Source organism: Uloborus diversus, chromosome 4 (genome assembly GCF_026930045.1).
Source record: "Uloborus diversus isolate 005 chromosome 4, Udiv.v.3.1, whole genome shotgun sequence".
NCBI classification, from domain to species: Eukaryota; Metazoa; Arthropoda; class Arachnida; order Araneae; family Uloboridae; genus Uloborus; species Uloborus diversus.
The window spans coordinates 82796324-82810972 of NC_072734.1; the positions used below are offsets into that span (position 1 = coordinate 82796324).

General features: G+C 34.1%; 1 protein-coding gene across 3 annotated transcripts in view; it reads right to left on the reverse strand.

Moving 5' to 3' along the window:
- The window catches only part of LOC129219709 (GRAM domain-containing protein 2B-like), a 138235-nt gene that overhangs the window by 51447 nt on the left and 72139 nt on the right, over positions 1-14649 (reverse strand). The window contains exon 1 of one of the 3 annotated variants that reach the window (XM_054853996.1): positions 157-512. The exons of the other annotated variants lie outside the window; for them this stretch is intronic. The gene's annotated coding sequence lies outside the window, so the exon portion shown is untranslated. Of the gene's footprint in view, positions 1-156; positions 513-14649 lie in introns of those variants that run through there. 3 annotated transcript variants of the gene reach the window in all.

A 14649-nucleotide genomic window follows, 5' to 3' on the forward strand; every position in this document is an offset into this window, starting at 1 on the left:
GATTTTAATTTCTTGAAAATTACAACAAATTTTGGAGCAGATAAAAGTAATGTGACTGATTACAGGAATTTCATTTTAAAAAATAAATAAAAAAAACGTAATGTTTCAGAATGTGTTCAGTTTAAGATGTAAAAGCAGTAAAGTTTCATCGCTCACCTTTAAACAGGAAGCGGGTTGTAACAACATTGAACGAAACAAGGTCGTAAATAAAGATATAAATGTGCGAAAAACTTGCTTTGTAATTATTAGGAATTGGAATTGAATATACAGGGTGTCTCGAAAGGTTGTTGACAAACTTAACATGCTCGTGTGTCATCTCATGATCAACACGATTTGCACAGGAACATGTGTTCGCAAACGCAATGCGGGCGCACTACACCCACACAAATTTAGACACTGACTGACGGATGCACAACATGTCACATATCTATTACACAAATACGGTTCTACACAACATTTTAGTTTTTAAGGAAAGTCTAATGCAGTTGATAAAGTTTACATCCCGCCAGCTCTCATAATCACGCTGCAACGACAACGCAGCGATCGGTGAAATCTTGTCAGAATGGATTGTTATTGCGACGATCGGTACGTTGTCGTTGCGACAGGTGTATGTCAGCTAAAAGCAGCAAATTTCAAAAACAGCTATAAACCTTCCTTGAAAACTAAAATGCTGTGTAAAATCATCTTTGTGTAATAAATATGCGACATGTTGTGTCTGGTTTTGTCTGCATGTAACGCGCCAGCATTGCGTTTGCGAACATACGTTACTATGTAAATCTTGTTTATGGAGACACCAGCATGTTAAGTTTGTCAACAACCGTTTGAGACACCCTGTATACTAAACGCCATATACAATGACATTTACTAGACATTACTCGTTCTACAATACATTGTAAACTCTCTGAAACATTCGAACATTTTCTTAACATAAAATATTCGAAACTATGATATTTTCAAGAATATGTCCACTTGCCGTGATTTCCGGCCTAAGGCAATTGAGCCATCAAAATATTAGCATGATGAAACATTTTTCATCGCATGTATTCCGAAGGAGATTATCTACACTCGACTGTGTTCTTATTCATAGCTTCTTGATGTTGCACCACACAGAGCAATGTCGTTCAGCTCTGTTCTTTTAACTGGGTGTTTAAGAGTCATTTTTTTTAAAGCTGGACAAAGTGAATGGGAGCCTGATAGTTGACACCTTCGATTTTCCTGAAACTTTCAGAATATGTTGCTAGTATTGTGATAAGACAAAGTGTAGCTTCTTTCTTCTCAAATTTGACTTGTTGGCAATTCAGTGGAGGTCAAAGTTTAAGGACGTGAGAAAAAAGAGCTTAATATATGATTCCTTTGCTTCAAAACCAATGAGTGTACCAAGCCAATTTTTTTTTTGTGGATACTACTTGATACTAGGTACATGCTAGCCGAAATATTTTGGTCGCTCATTCATGGCTTTGAGGGCAAAGGTCAATTGAAAATGCTATTTTTTTTACTTTTTTTGCCTTGTTTGGGCCCGGATATCTGCTAAAGCCGTGAGTAACCCTCGGAAATAAGTATATACCTAACTACTCACCACAGTATAGTACTAAGAAAAACATGAAATATCATGGGTTACTCTTTGCTTTAGTAGTTAAACGGTCTCAAAGTCGATGATTTTTTAAAAATAGCCAAGTTTAGACGTCAATAACTCTGATCGCGACGCATCAACAACTTTGGGACACAGCTGTAGTTATAGTCCAAGTGGTCTATTTTAAGGTCCAGGTTAGAAACCCATGGCAACTAATAAACTTTTTTAGTTATACGGCCTCAAAGTTGAAAATTTGAGCTATAATTTCATTTTTTTTTCCAATTACTCTATGATTGGTGAGTTAGTAACTTAGAAAAACATCTGTAATTACATTCAAAGTGATATAGTTTTAGACTCAGGCCAGAAAACTTTGGGATCTAATCATCTTGCTTAACACTCCGTCGGGCGCAATATGTTGTAGAACATGATCGGGTGCATTGAGCCTGGGAAGCACACTTTGATCTTTTCTACGCATGTTCACATTTTCTTACGAAAAAATTGTCAACTACAAACACCAAAGAATAGAAATAAAAGTTTTCCATGATTTTCGAATGTAACATAAGTTTATTTGTGAAAATGAATATACATTGATTGAAGCTATTGAGGTGGCGTGGCTAACTAAAGAATTCGAGCCGTGCCTAATAGATCAGATGCGCCCGACGGAGTGTTAATTAAACGGTCTCACAAAAATGATAATTTTAACATAAAGTGTCAAGTTTCAACTAAGCTAATCCACGAAAACAAGACTTTCAGACACAGCTGTAATTGTGCTCCAAGTGATGTAGTTTTAGAATCTGCTTCATACCCATGACACTTTTAAAATTTCAAAAAAATATATTTTTAATTCGAACTTTTACTTGTTGAATATAGTTAATAAGCACGTGTTGAGTTTTCTCCCTTTTCAAAATGTATTTCTGATTTTTTTAAAAGTTTCGTACTTTATTTTATAGATGGCAGCATTAAATTATATGTAAAACTTATAAAACCGGATAGTAGAGTGGCTGATGTAGCCATTTTAAACAAACAACACTGAACCGAAGCTTTGAAAGGCGGAGCATTCAAAACAAAATCTATCAACAACCAGCTTTTTTTAAATTTTTAGCAGAGAGAATGTTGGCCAGATATTGTGTAAAGGTAAGGTACTGTTTTTTTTTTTTATGTTAACCAACTATTTTTTCATTTAAGTAGTTTACAAGTACTAGTGTTCAAATAGTTGTACTATTTTAATGAGACTTAACACGTGGTTTAGTAACAAACTGTATATAGTTTAACAAAATATGTTCAATTGAAAGTAAGGTAGACAAAAATTGATTCAAGTTTCAAAAAATAATCAATATAATTTTTTTCTCGTTAGTCAAATAAAATATTTTCTGAAAATTGTGGGCAAAGAATCAAGGTAGAAAATGTTTGAGACCTATTTTCGTGTTGATTTACTTTTTTTCTTTTTTAACAGAAAAAAAACCACTGCATTAGTGGACCGCTATTGTTCAGGTCTGATATTTTACTTTACCCCTAAGTTGCATATGAGAAGTACAAAAAATATGCATAGTGCACTAAACAAGGCCATCCTAAGTTCGTGACCTCATTTAGGATTGACTACTCCAACTTTTGCACATTCATTAGATAACATATTTCCATGGAAAAAATATAATTTTCAATTACGTTTTCCTACACTGTTCTAAAAAAGAAAGGCAAATTGGCTAAACTAGGAACATTGGTCTCCAACTCTGAAAAAAAAAACCTCCGAAAAGAAACCATTCTCTGTTGCCAATAGGATAGCATATTAAAACACATTTGACACGTTCAATAAACTTGTAAAAAAAATCAAATTTCCTTCAGCGGAAAGGTGAAAGTACAATTGTCACATTTAAGACACTGATAAATTGGCATTTTATGATTTTTGGTCACTCAGCACAGTTCGTAGACATATGTTTAGCGTAGGCAAGACAGGATCATATCCTCCACCCCATCACCCGGTGTCCTAGTGAGGACACTGGGCTGATAAGGCTAACCATGACCTTGATGGGCAAAAATATGCTTTTCTAGGTTAAAAAATCAAAGGAAAAAGCAACGGTTCACAGCGGCATTTATGTTTTTTTAATTCTTCAACTACATAGATTGGGCTTCAAGAAAAATAAAGAACTATTTTTAAATACTTATAAACGACAGTTAACCATAACGAAACAAAATTTAAAATCACGCTGTCTTGACGTCATCTACATCAACTACATCACTTAGGGTATGATTACAACTGTTTCTCGAAGTTACTAACTCATCAGTCATAGAGTAATTGAAAAAAAAATAAGTTGAAATTATAGATCAAATTTTCAACTTTGAGACCGTGTAACTAAAAAAGTTTATTAGTTGCCATGGATTTCTAACCTGGACCTTAAAATAGACCACTTCGACTATAACTACAGCTGTGTCCCAAAGTTGTTGATGCGTCGCGATCAAAGTTATTGACGTCTAAACTTGGCTATTTTTAAAAAATCATCGACTTTGAGACCGTTTAACTGCTAAAGCAAAGAGTAACCCATGCTATTTCATGTTTTTCTTAGTACTATACTGTGGTGAGTAGTTAGGTATATACTTATTTTCGAGGGTTACTCACGGCTTTAGCAGATATCCGGGCCCAAACAGGGCAAAAAAAGTTTAATAAATAGCATTTTCAATTGACCTTTGCCCTCAAAGCCATGAATGAGCGACCAAAATATTTCGGCTAGCATGTACCTAGTATCAAGTAGTATCCACATAAAAAAAATTGGCTTGCTACACCCATTGGTTTTGAAGCAAAGCAATCATATATTAAGCTCTTTTTCTCACGTTCTTAAACTTTGACCTCTACTCAAGGGCAAACAAATCAGTTTTTTAAAAAAATAAACTTCACTTTTTCTTATCATAGTACCACTAACACATCCTGAAATTTTTACGAAAATCGAAGACATCAACTATCAAAAGTGTCCAAGCTTTAAAAAAATGACTCTTAAAAACCACGTTCTTAAAACACGTAAGAAATTGACCAATTATGTCGATTTCATTGAAAAAAGATGATCAGTTCCCAACAGTTATTACTAAGTATTTGCTGAAATGCTTATATACTGTTTGACCACGGATTGTATGTAATTTGGCAATGGGCTAAGTTAAGACGATTCCAACTGAATGGATCTAGCAGCGACAAGGAAAAATAGCGACGGGATTTTGATTCACATGTTTTATAATGTCACTATTGCCTAATTAATTTATTGCATTTTCTAAGTTGAAAAAGAGTGGGAACAGTTTCTATGGAAACAACAAAAAAAAAAAAAATACAATGTTTTCATTTCGTCAGGAAAAGTAGAATCAAAATGGTATGCACAAAATTATGTTGTTAAAATGTACCAATTAATTTTTGTAGTACGGATAAAGATCGTATATAGATTAGGTTTAAGAAATGATTCGGTGAACGAACTGTCATTTGCACAAACTGTGTCTAAATAGGCAAAAGCGCACATCTGTGACAAACAAACTCCCATCCCAGCAAACTAACAGATGTGTAAATTTCTGCCTATAAACCGGACCCTTTCCATGTAATCGATGGTCAGACAGTAGGTAGTTATCTATCTATATTAAAACCAACTACTGGAAAGTTTATAATACATGATGAGCAGACAGTGAACGGAAAAAAATAACGAAATAATTTATTTGATTAAATTTATTTGTGAAATTGAATTTCTGTCAAAAAACAGTTTGCATCTAATAGCATACTCTGTGTTGTAAAGGGGAGTTCATTAATGAATGTAAGCAAAAAAGTAAACTGGCTCTAACGAGAGAATTTTGCTGCTGAAATTGAAAAAGTCTAATGACAGCAGATAGTTGCCTTCATTGAATGGACAGTAGCTAATCACATAAAGCACGTGTTCACAAAAGAAATGCAATAAGTCGAGTTATGTAAGCAGTAGGTAATTCAAAGCAAGGAATTCCGAAAAAAAAAAAAACTGTTTATATGCCATCATAAATATGTGAAGTAACCCGCTTTCCACTAGGCAAGCAGTAAGCGAAAATTCTACCTAAAATGATCCACTTTTTTCCCCTGCACAGGCAATTTTCTGAACGCGATTGAAAACTTCCAATGCGCCGGCTAGTTAGGCAAAGTAAACGGTGTCTAAATAAGTTTCAGAAGATAGCTAGCCACTTTAAATTTGACTCAACGGACAGTTAGTTGCTGTAATGAACATCAGCAGAGAAGACATGCGCATTAAACGAATCTCAGTAGCTCATGTTTTGAATGCGTGTCATCCGATAGCTATTCATCTTGAATGAAACTAGATGTTTAGTCACTTAAAATGAAACTTAGCAGATAGATATACACTTAAATAACACTCAACAGGTAGTAAACTTAAGCAGGGGTGATAGTTCACTCAAGCAAAATTTTCGGAAGCTCCCCCTCACCCCCTTTCCTGTAAAAACTCTTCAAATTTCAAATATGCATTAAAAAACTCTTTGAAATCACTGACAAAAATCATTTTCAAAAGTTTTTTTTTTCAAATAATCTCTCAGTTTTAGAATGTTTTGTCAGTCCAAAATTTTTGGAAACGGCAACCCAAAATTTTCAGATCACAAAAATCCCAAAACTAAAGGCGAAAAGTAGCAATTAACTCCATTTGAAGAAAAAAAACTCCTTTTCTAAGAAGGGAAAGGATGATGATTTGATGACAGAGAAAGACAAGATATGCACTTAATTCTTAACGCTTCAAAATATTAGAAACCTTAAATTTGAAAAAAAAAAGATTCCTCACCAATTATTTTTTTAAAACTCAAAATATAAAGCGTGAAATAGGCTTCACTGAATTTTTGAGGTGAATTTTCGATTTTTAGAGAGTGAAATAATAGGCTTGTTTCGTTAAAAATATCCTGAATCTCCAATGCTATATATTTTTAGCGATTTTATTTCTATCAATTATGTTTGTTATAAAAATGTTGTAAGTAGCCGTTTACCGTTCTCTTGTAACTGTCAACACTCAGTGATACAGATTTAGTAGAAACACCCGCGAACTTTTCAAGATGTCTCTTTAAATGCATAGAAGACAACTACTAAGAAATAAAATATATAGTAAACTTATTTTGAAAACTGAGGCGCCGACTTCGTGGGTGGTGTGGTGCTCGAGAGCCTCACGCAATGCTTGTCGGAGTGCACAGCCTCCCACTCCCACAATGAATTGGGAAAGAAAAAGAACGGAGCAGAAAAACCAGTTAGAAAAGACAGTAAGAAATAATCGAGAAAATCTTAGTTTTTCCGTAAAATTTTTGCAAAATTAAAAAATTTATTGCTTAAGATCTAAAACTTTTCCCTTCTCTTTCAAACGACAAAAACGAATCAGCGATTGAAGATTTGTTCTTACCTATTTATTTGCATATTTTATTGTGCTTCATAAACTCAGTGAGAAAACAAAATGCCTCTCGTGGTGTAAATGTGAATAATCTCACATTTTTCACAATGAAAGCTTATCTTTATCTTTCATATAATTTCTTGCGGCACTCCTTCATTATTGTTTAAAAATGTACCAAGCAATACGTGATGTTTCTGTGTTCCAGAGGTTCATTTTCATAAGAAATAAACTTGTCTCTCCCCCCCCCCCTTTGCAAGGGTTTTGAACTTGGAATTAGAATACATCCACTAACTTTCAAAACCCGACACCATAAAATGAAACAAATAATCTAACGTTGAATTAAAATTTTGTACGAGGTGTTTACTAAATGGGAATATTCTTACAAAAATCACTCCCACTCCAGCTGGAAAAGAAGAGGGGGGGGGGGGACTTAGTGCATTTGATGAACATGCAACGAGAAATTAATTCTTTGTTCAATAATCGCGCTTCATAATACTTTATTAGAGTTGTGTAAAGGGCAAAACTTAACATAACTTAAATTACTTATTGTTTGATGCGATCTATACTGAAAAATTAATTTTATTTTTGTAGCGAGAGTCTTCCTAGTCTTTTTTCGTATATGCTACGGTGAATGTAATCTGAGACATTTTGACAATAGCCGGTGAATGCTTACTTTCACATACCAAAAGACATCGGCGTAAGACCGAATATTTCCCGGTGATTCACCGGTGAAAGTCGACATTTTCCAATTTCGGTTTTTCAGGGCAGCATATATATTGCTAAATAAATTTGTAAGTTCATCTCTTATTCTAAAGATCGCAAGTGTCTGAATTTTTAAGCTCCTAAAACTTAAACAATTAACTCATAAAAAGGGAGCAATTTATGCATCAAAAATCAACTTTCTTTTCAGGAGACTCCTTCTCCAAAACCTGTCAATGTCTTTAATACATTCAACGCCCTAAAAAGAAAATGTGTGCATTTTCTTTTCCAAATTTTCAACGGAAAGTTTCGGAGCTCGATGCGTTAAACCAGATTCATAAAATTTCAGAATATTTAAAACGAATACATAAAGAACTATTTAATATTCATACGAATACATTACGAACTATTTCCTATTCATATTCATGTCCAAGTGCAATCATCCGGCGTTCTTCCTTTTTCATCTCCCTTTTTTTTTCAAACTCTTATTGCTCTCAACGCCAGTGGCAACTAAAAGGATCCAGCCCAACAAGTCTCTCGTAATTGATCGCGGAGACAAGCGGACAAACGCTTAAAGAAAATCGAGAGAGGCATCGTGCCGGTCTCCGCTCAATTATTAAGAGGTCGTTGCACCCGAAATTCGCCTTCACGGCGGTCCAGAAATGACCGTTTTAAACTATTTCTGCTGCTATTTTTCATTCCTAAAAAAATAAATAAATAAATAAACAAAATCCAACCGCCACCAAGTACTATTTAATAATCTGAAAGTTTCCGTTGCTCATTTGAAAAACGCAATTTTGTTTTCTCCATGACTTCCGGATAATCCAAACAAATTCGAAAAGTTTTGAACAATTGCAGTTTTTTTAAGTGGAAAACAATAAGCAGTTTTCATTCATAATTTGTTTTTAAATTATTCATTATTGTATGTTGTACTGAAAGCAAAAGTTTTGATTTGACTAACAAATGTTCAAATTACGATTCACCAGCTTTAAGGGAGTTGGTACCCTGTTTACACGTAATGTTAAATTGCAAAACTTTTATTTACCTTTTTCTCAAAAATTTTTACTGAAAGATACTTACAATTTTCAATGCTTTCAAGAAATATGGAACTGTCTACTAAAGTGAAATTTTAAGACAAATTTGTTTATTTCATAATATATTAAATGTTTTACCAAGAGTCACTTTTTAAAGAAAAAAAAAAAGATTGTTTTTGACTGTAAAAACAGCTGTTTATTAAAATGTGTGAATCTGCAGAAATGAGTTTTTGAAATAGTGAAGCAATGGTTTCGGATTCAATAATAACAATACAGAGAAATTTTGGAATTAAACGTTTCTTTGCAATTTTATTTTAGCGGAAACCAAATAAGCAAGCTTGTACACTAAAGCTAAAATACGGTTGATGACAAAAATGCAAATAAATAAGTAAAAAAGAAAAATTAATTTGAATTTTGACATCTTGAATTCAAGTTATGTTTTTCGCAATCACGAGTGTGTGTGTGTGGGGGGGGGGGGTATGTGTGTTTGTGTGTAGGGGGTATGTGTATGTGTAGGCATGTGTGTGTGTCTGCGTGCAGGTATGAGTGTGTGGGTAGTTGTGTGTAGGCATATGTATGTGTGTAGGTGTCTGTATGTATGCGTGTGTGTTTGTGTGTGTGTGTAGGCGTATGTATATGTTTGTGTGTACGTGCGTGTATGTATGCGTGTAAGTGTAGGATATGGACGCAACCTGGCGACGGTTTTCGCTAGAGGAGCAGCATTGTGAGGTGCGACACCCGGTCGACGGTGGTGCTGCAGAAGGTGCTGGTGGGAAAATAAAATCATAGCACGCCAAAACAGTCAAATGAAAGCAATAAGCAATCGTGATTGCTCAAAAAAAATCAGTTACTGCCGTATATTTGCCCACAGATGTATAGCTGTGCTGCAAGAACGAGATAATTGATTCTCTGGTCAGGGCAAAGACTATCTGCATTCAAAAATTCACTGTTACAGTCTGTCCACTTTATTACAGTTTATATTAATTTTTTATTCATAAAATTTCTGCAAAAAAAAAACTTTTTTTAGGAGAAAAAAAAAAGCACACCATTACCACGAGAACTGTTAAATTGAAAGAGCGGGGAATTAACATGGAAGTTTTGACCAAATACCGAATATTTGGTTAAAATTTTTAACCAAATATTCCGTATTAGGCTAATATGGTTAGGTGTATCTCTAGTAGTTAGGCGCAGTAAAATCACTTACCAGGAGATATACCACTTTTACACTGAACGGCAAATATCATAGTGCACAGTTCGATAAATGTACAGCCCACGCCATTTCTAACAATGGCATTTGTTGCCAAGCGTTACAAGAAACAAACCTACGATGTTACGTTAAATGTGCAAAATAAATCGATTTTCCCTTATCTTTGTTATTGATATGGTTCAAATAGTTTCCGTTACATTATAAGATTAAAAAACATAATGTAACAGAAAGATACAGTTTCCGTGTAATCTTTTCCGTGTAATAAGTAGATCACCTGAAAGATTTGGAAACTAATTTAAGAAATAAGTTACTTCATTGTAAGTTTTCAAAAGAATACATGAATGTTCGAATCTATGAATTGGAATCTTTACTAATAATAAAGCTGAAAGTCTCTCTGGATCTCTGTCTGGATATCTGTCAGGATCTCTATGACGCGCATAGCGCCTAGCCCGTTCGGCCGATTTTCATAATATCTGGCACAGAATTAGTTTATAGCATGGGGTGTGCACCTCGAAACGATTTTTCAAAAATTCAATTTTGTTCTTTTTCTATTGTAGTTAAGAAAATTTTACAGAGCAAATTATCACAACGTGAACCAGTAAATTATCAAATTATCATAACGTGGAACAGTAACAGGGGCAAGCAAATGAACATAGCGAATTGGCGAGAAATTCATCATCCCGTATTTGTAAATATACAGGCGAACCAAATGACATTTTAATTTCCTACTACGAGCAAAGCCGAGCGGGTACCACTAGTAAATGAACAAAAGAAAGAAGTTAGTGACTGAAAAACGCTTGGTTTGCTGGAGAGACAATATCTTATACTTTATTGCACGTACTTTAAAAACATTATATGGGGGGAAAGTTTACAGCTGGATAAGCTAATTTAACAGGAAAATTTTAAATAATTTTCTGTGCCAGGGATAATTTTTCTTATTTTCCTTTAATAAATGAGAATATATGTTCACCGTCGATTTGCATAACGACTCTGCAATAAATTGTAATTATATGATATCCAACTGCTTTAACAGTTAGAAAGATTTTTTTTTTTAATTAGGATGAATTTTCTTGCGAAGAGCAGATTAATTAATAATGGTTTACATTTGACAAGGAGAAAACATTTGGCGGTCCTTTTCATAAAATTCAGTCATATAGTTGAACTTAATTTGATATTCATTCATAAAAATGGAGAAATGTTTCAACTTTGCATATAAAATCAACTTGAAGTTAAGTTTATATAAAATTTGCAAAATTTTCAGCCCGCGAAATCTCCAACTCCTTCATTTTTGCAAAAATAAGTGATTTTACAGTATTTCTGAACAGAATCTAAAGTTTTTGGACTTCTTTTGAAATCAGCGTTGCCACAAGCATTTTATAGTAATTTTCGTTCCTTCAAAATCAATTTCAAGACGAGGATGAATTTATGAAGCACTATTTAAAGTTATCTTATTTTCTACGAATAAATAAAAATAACTACACTCAGTTTCACTACTTCTTTTCAATTTTGTGTGAATTTTTTACAGTGGATAAGAATTCAGATTATTTACGCCTGAAAATAAATAAGTTCTGAAGACTTATTTATAGAGGGTTACATAGTTACTTTTCAAAAAACAATTCCTGATTTTGATAAAAATAATCAATGTGAAAAAACTATCCATTGCATCCACTGGGAGATTAGTCAATTGATAATGGGGTTTTTCCGAAATTTTAAAAGTATCTTTTTCTGAAAAATGCATGCTTAAATTTATTATAATAATTAAATTAAATTATTATGATTTAATTAAATAATTATGATTTAACCGTTTTTTAAATAATTTGACAAAGTTTAGCATTTTTTAACAATTATTTAATTTGGTGGGCGGATTGAAATTCATTTTTTACGGTTCTGCTCATGACATCACAAGTGATGAAATGCCATTCACTGAAGCCATTAGCGCACAGCGCAGATTATATTATAACCTAACAACGCAGTTGACAGCAAAGCGTAAACATTTAACACAGCAATGGAGTAGCGCTTGTGACGTCATAAAGACCACGCCTTATTTCCAAAATCGGGCACTTAAAAAATTTAAAAAAAAAAAAACTATTGGGAAATTAAAAAAAAAAAAAATCTGGCCCCATAATTTTTTTTGAGCAATCACGATTGCTTATTGTTCTCATTTGACCGTTTTTGGTGTCCGTGCCTTTTTCAACTTGGACCAGAAGCCTTTGCAGCACCACCGCCCACCGTCCTCTGCTGGCGGCGCGGCGCGGCTGCTCCGTTTTGAGCTATCCGCTTCTCCTGTTCGGAGGCGTCCATGTCCCACACACATGCACGCTCACACACATACACGACTTTACACACATACACTCACACACGCCTACGTGCATACACACAGGTCTACGCACACACACAACTATGCACAAGTAACCGCCTAGGAGGAGAGGCAGACTTGCGGGGGGGGGGGGGGGGACAGGAGCCGTTTCTAGAAACAATAACTCCAATGAGTAGGGTCCTGTCTCAGTTCGTGATTGCGAAAAACATAATTTGAATTCAAAATTTCAGAATTCAAATTAATTTTTTAATTTTTTGTTAATTCTATCTATTTCAGTGACTAAAAATAGTACTTTTGACAGGAGGAAACAATCCCATTCTTTCTGATCTGATTTAAAGGACATTTAATTTGGAATGAATGATGTAATTAATACTGGCAAACTGTTTCGACTCATTTCACATAAAAACGTTAAAAGCAGATTTTAGGGGAGAGGAGAAATTTTCCGGTTGAATTAACCGACTGATTATTCGCTCTCAGAAGGACTCTTTACTAGGTCATGGCCAAATTTCAATGTCAAGCATTATTTACATCAATCCACAAACGAATTATTTCTAATCGACACGTGAAAAATTGACACAAAATAACACAAACCTTGTTTTGTTCTTTAAATTTCCTCGTTAAAAACACGCTATTTAAAGGAAATGCGTTTCTCCGTGACATTTTACTGATTGTCCTATGAAACTGTTCAGATATACATTGAAATAGCTTGGATCACTGCATTATAACGCGTTGGTATTAAAACACATAATTACGATCGATAAAATATAAACAAAACAGTAAGCGATATTCAAAGATATTAATATCAAATGAAAACGTTTAATTTCATAAATGAATTTTAATAAAATTATAATCATTTGAGAACAAACATAAAATGAATTCGCAATCCATGTTGCATATTTGATCATTGAGTATAATACACCTAATTGAAAGTTGATGGGGAAAAATCATCCAATTGTAAAATAGATTAGCCATTAAAAAAAAAAAAAAAAAGATTAGAAATGAAAACTGTCTGAAAAAACTATTATAACTTCAGCTTATGACTTTTGCTTTTTTGCTACATATTCTAAAGAAAAAATGGTATTGGATTTCTGCGACAGACAATACCATACATGAGTCTAGGAAAATAAATACAGCAATTGCTTCCGAAATTCTAGAATGTTCGTCATTTCCAAAGTTGCGTGATATGGTTCAATCAAAGAAACGTAATTGCAGTCTGACATATCGTCTTTCGACTGGGATTGACAAAACACGTCAATCTTTTCCGTTTGTTGAAAAAAGGAACTCATCGTTAATCGATACTTTCTATAAAAGAGGGAATCAACTAATCTTCAGTCAAATCTTTTATCAATAATGTTTTTGGTATAAAGAATAACGACAACGTTATAAAAGGTCAAAATTTTCAAATGATTGTAGGCACGTGTTTCCGGGCTAGTAGGACACGCTTTTCAACATTTACTAAAACATAATAAATTGCAAAAATGTTTTTAAAAATATTTTTAAAAAAAAGAGGATTTTCAGCAAGTTACCACCCTATAGCCAGGGATAAAGCAGAAATACATGAAATACACCGCCAGCTCAGTCAATTCCAGCCGAGGACTGCAGTTTCGTACTTATTATCACTAATAGTGTATTTCATGTATTTCTGCCTTAGCCCTGGCTATAGGGCGGTAACTTACTGAATATACCTTTCTTGCCCTCAATATTCGAGCTGAACCGAACCATTGGTTCGGTCACTCGTCTGGTCAGTGCTAATTTTGTATCAGCTACCAGTTTGTTTGGCCTCTTGGCTTCCTTAGGAGGTTTTTCACCTCCAGCTCAGTCAATCAGCCGGGCTCATGAGTGCTAATAAGCACGAAACTGCGGTCCTCGGCTGGAATTGACTGAGCCGGCGGTGTATTTCATGTAGAGGATCTTTAAAAATAAATAAATAAATAACGCATTGCGCTAATATATAGCAGCCAGAGACCCGAGACCTGATCGCAATTGATTAAAGCGATGTGCTACATCGTGGATTGGATCGCTTCATGAGCCAGATAATGTCGTTTTTGAAATACTTTTTTTTTTCTCCACGGGCCAATTTTTATTCAAATTTCCAAGAATAAATCATCTAAACTCATTGCAGGATTTTGAAACATAGTTCAGTTGTTGCATTAAAATCAAAAAAGAAAACTTTCATTTTAGCATGGTTAATCTCAGTGTTATAAATATTTCTCAACTTTTTTTTTTTTGCTTCCTCAATACTTAAGCAACTATTGCGTGTTTTATAAAATCTAACATCTTCATAACTCTTTTGTTCTCGTTGCGTTGCAGTTGAGGGGGGTGGGACGTCAACTTCCGAAATATTTGGTTTTTTATTGAAAAAATACAAAAGTAATGTGAATTGTTTCAAAAATACCTTTTTTCTTAATGACACTCCACCAAACCTTAAGAGGAGATCTCTCGCAGCCTTCATACTA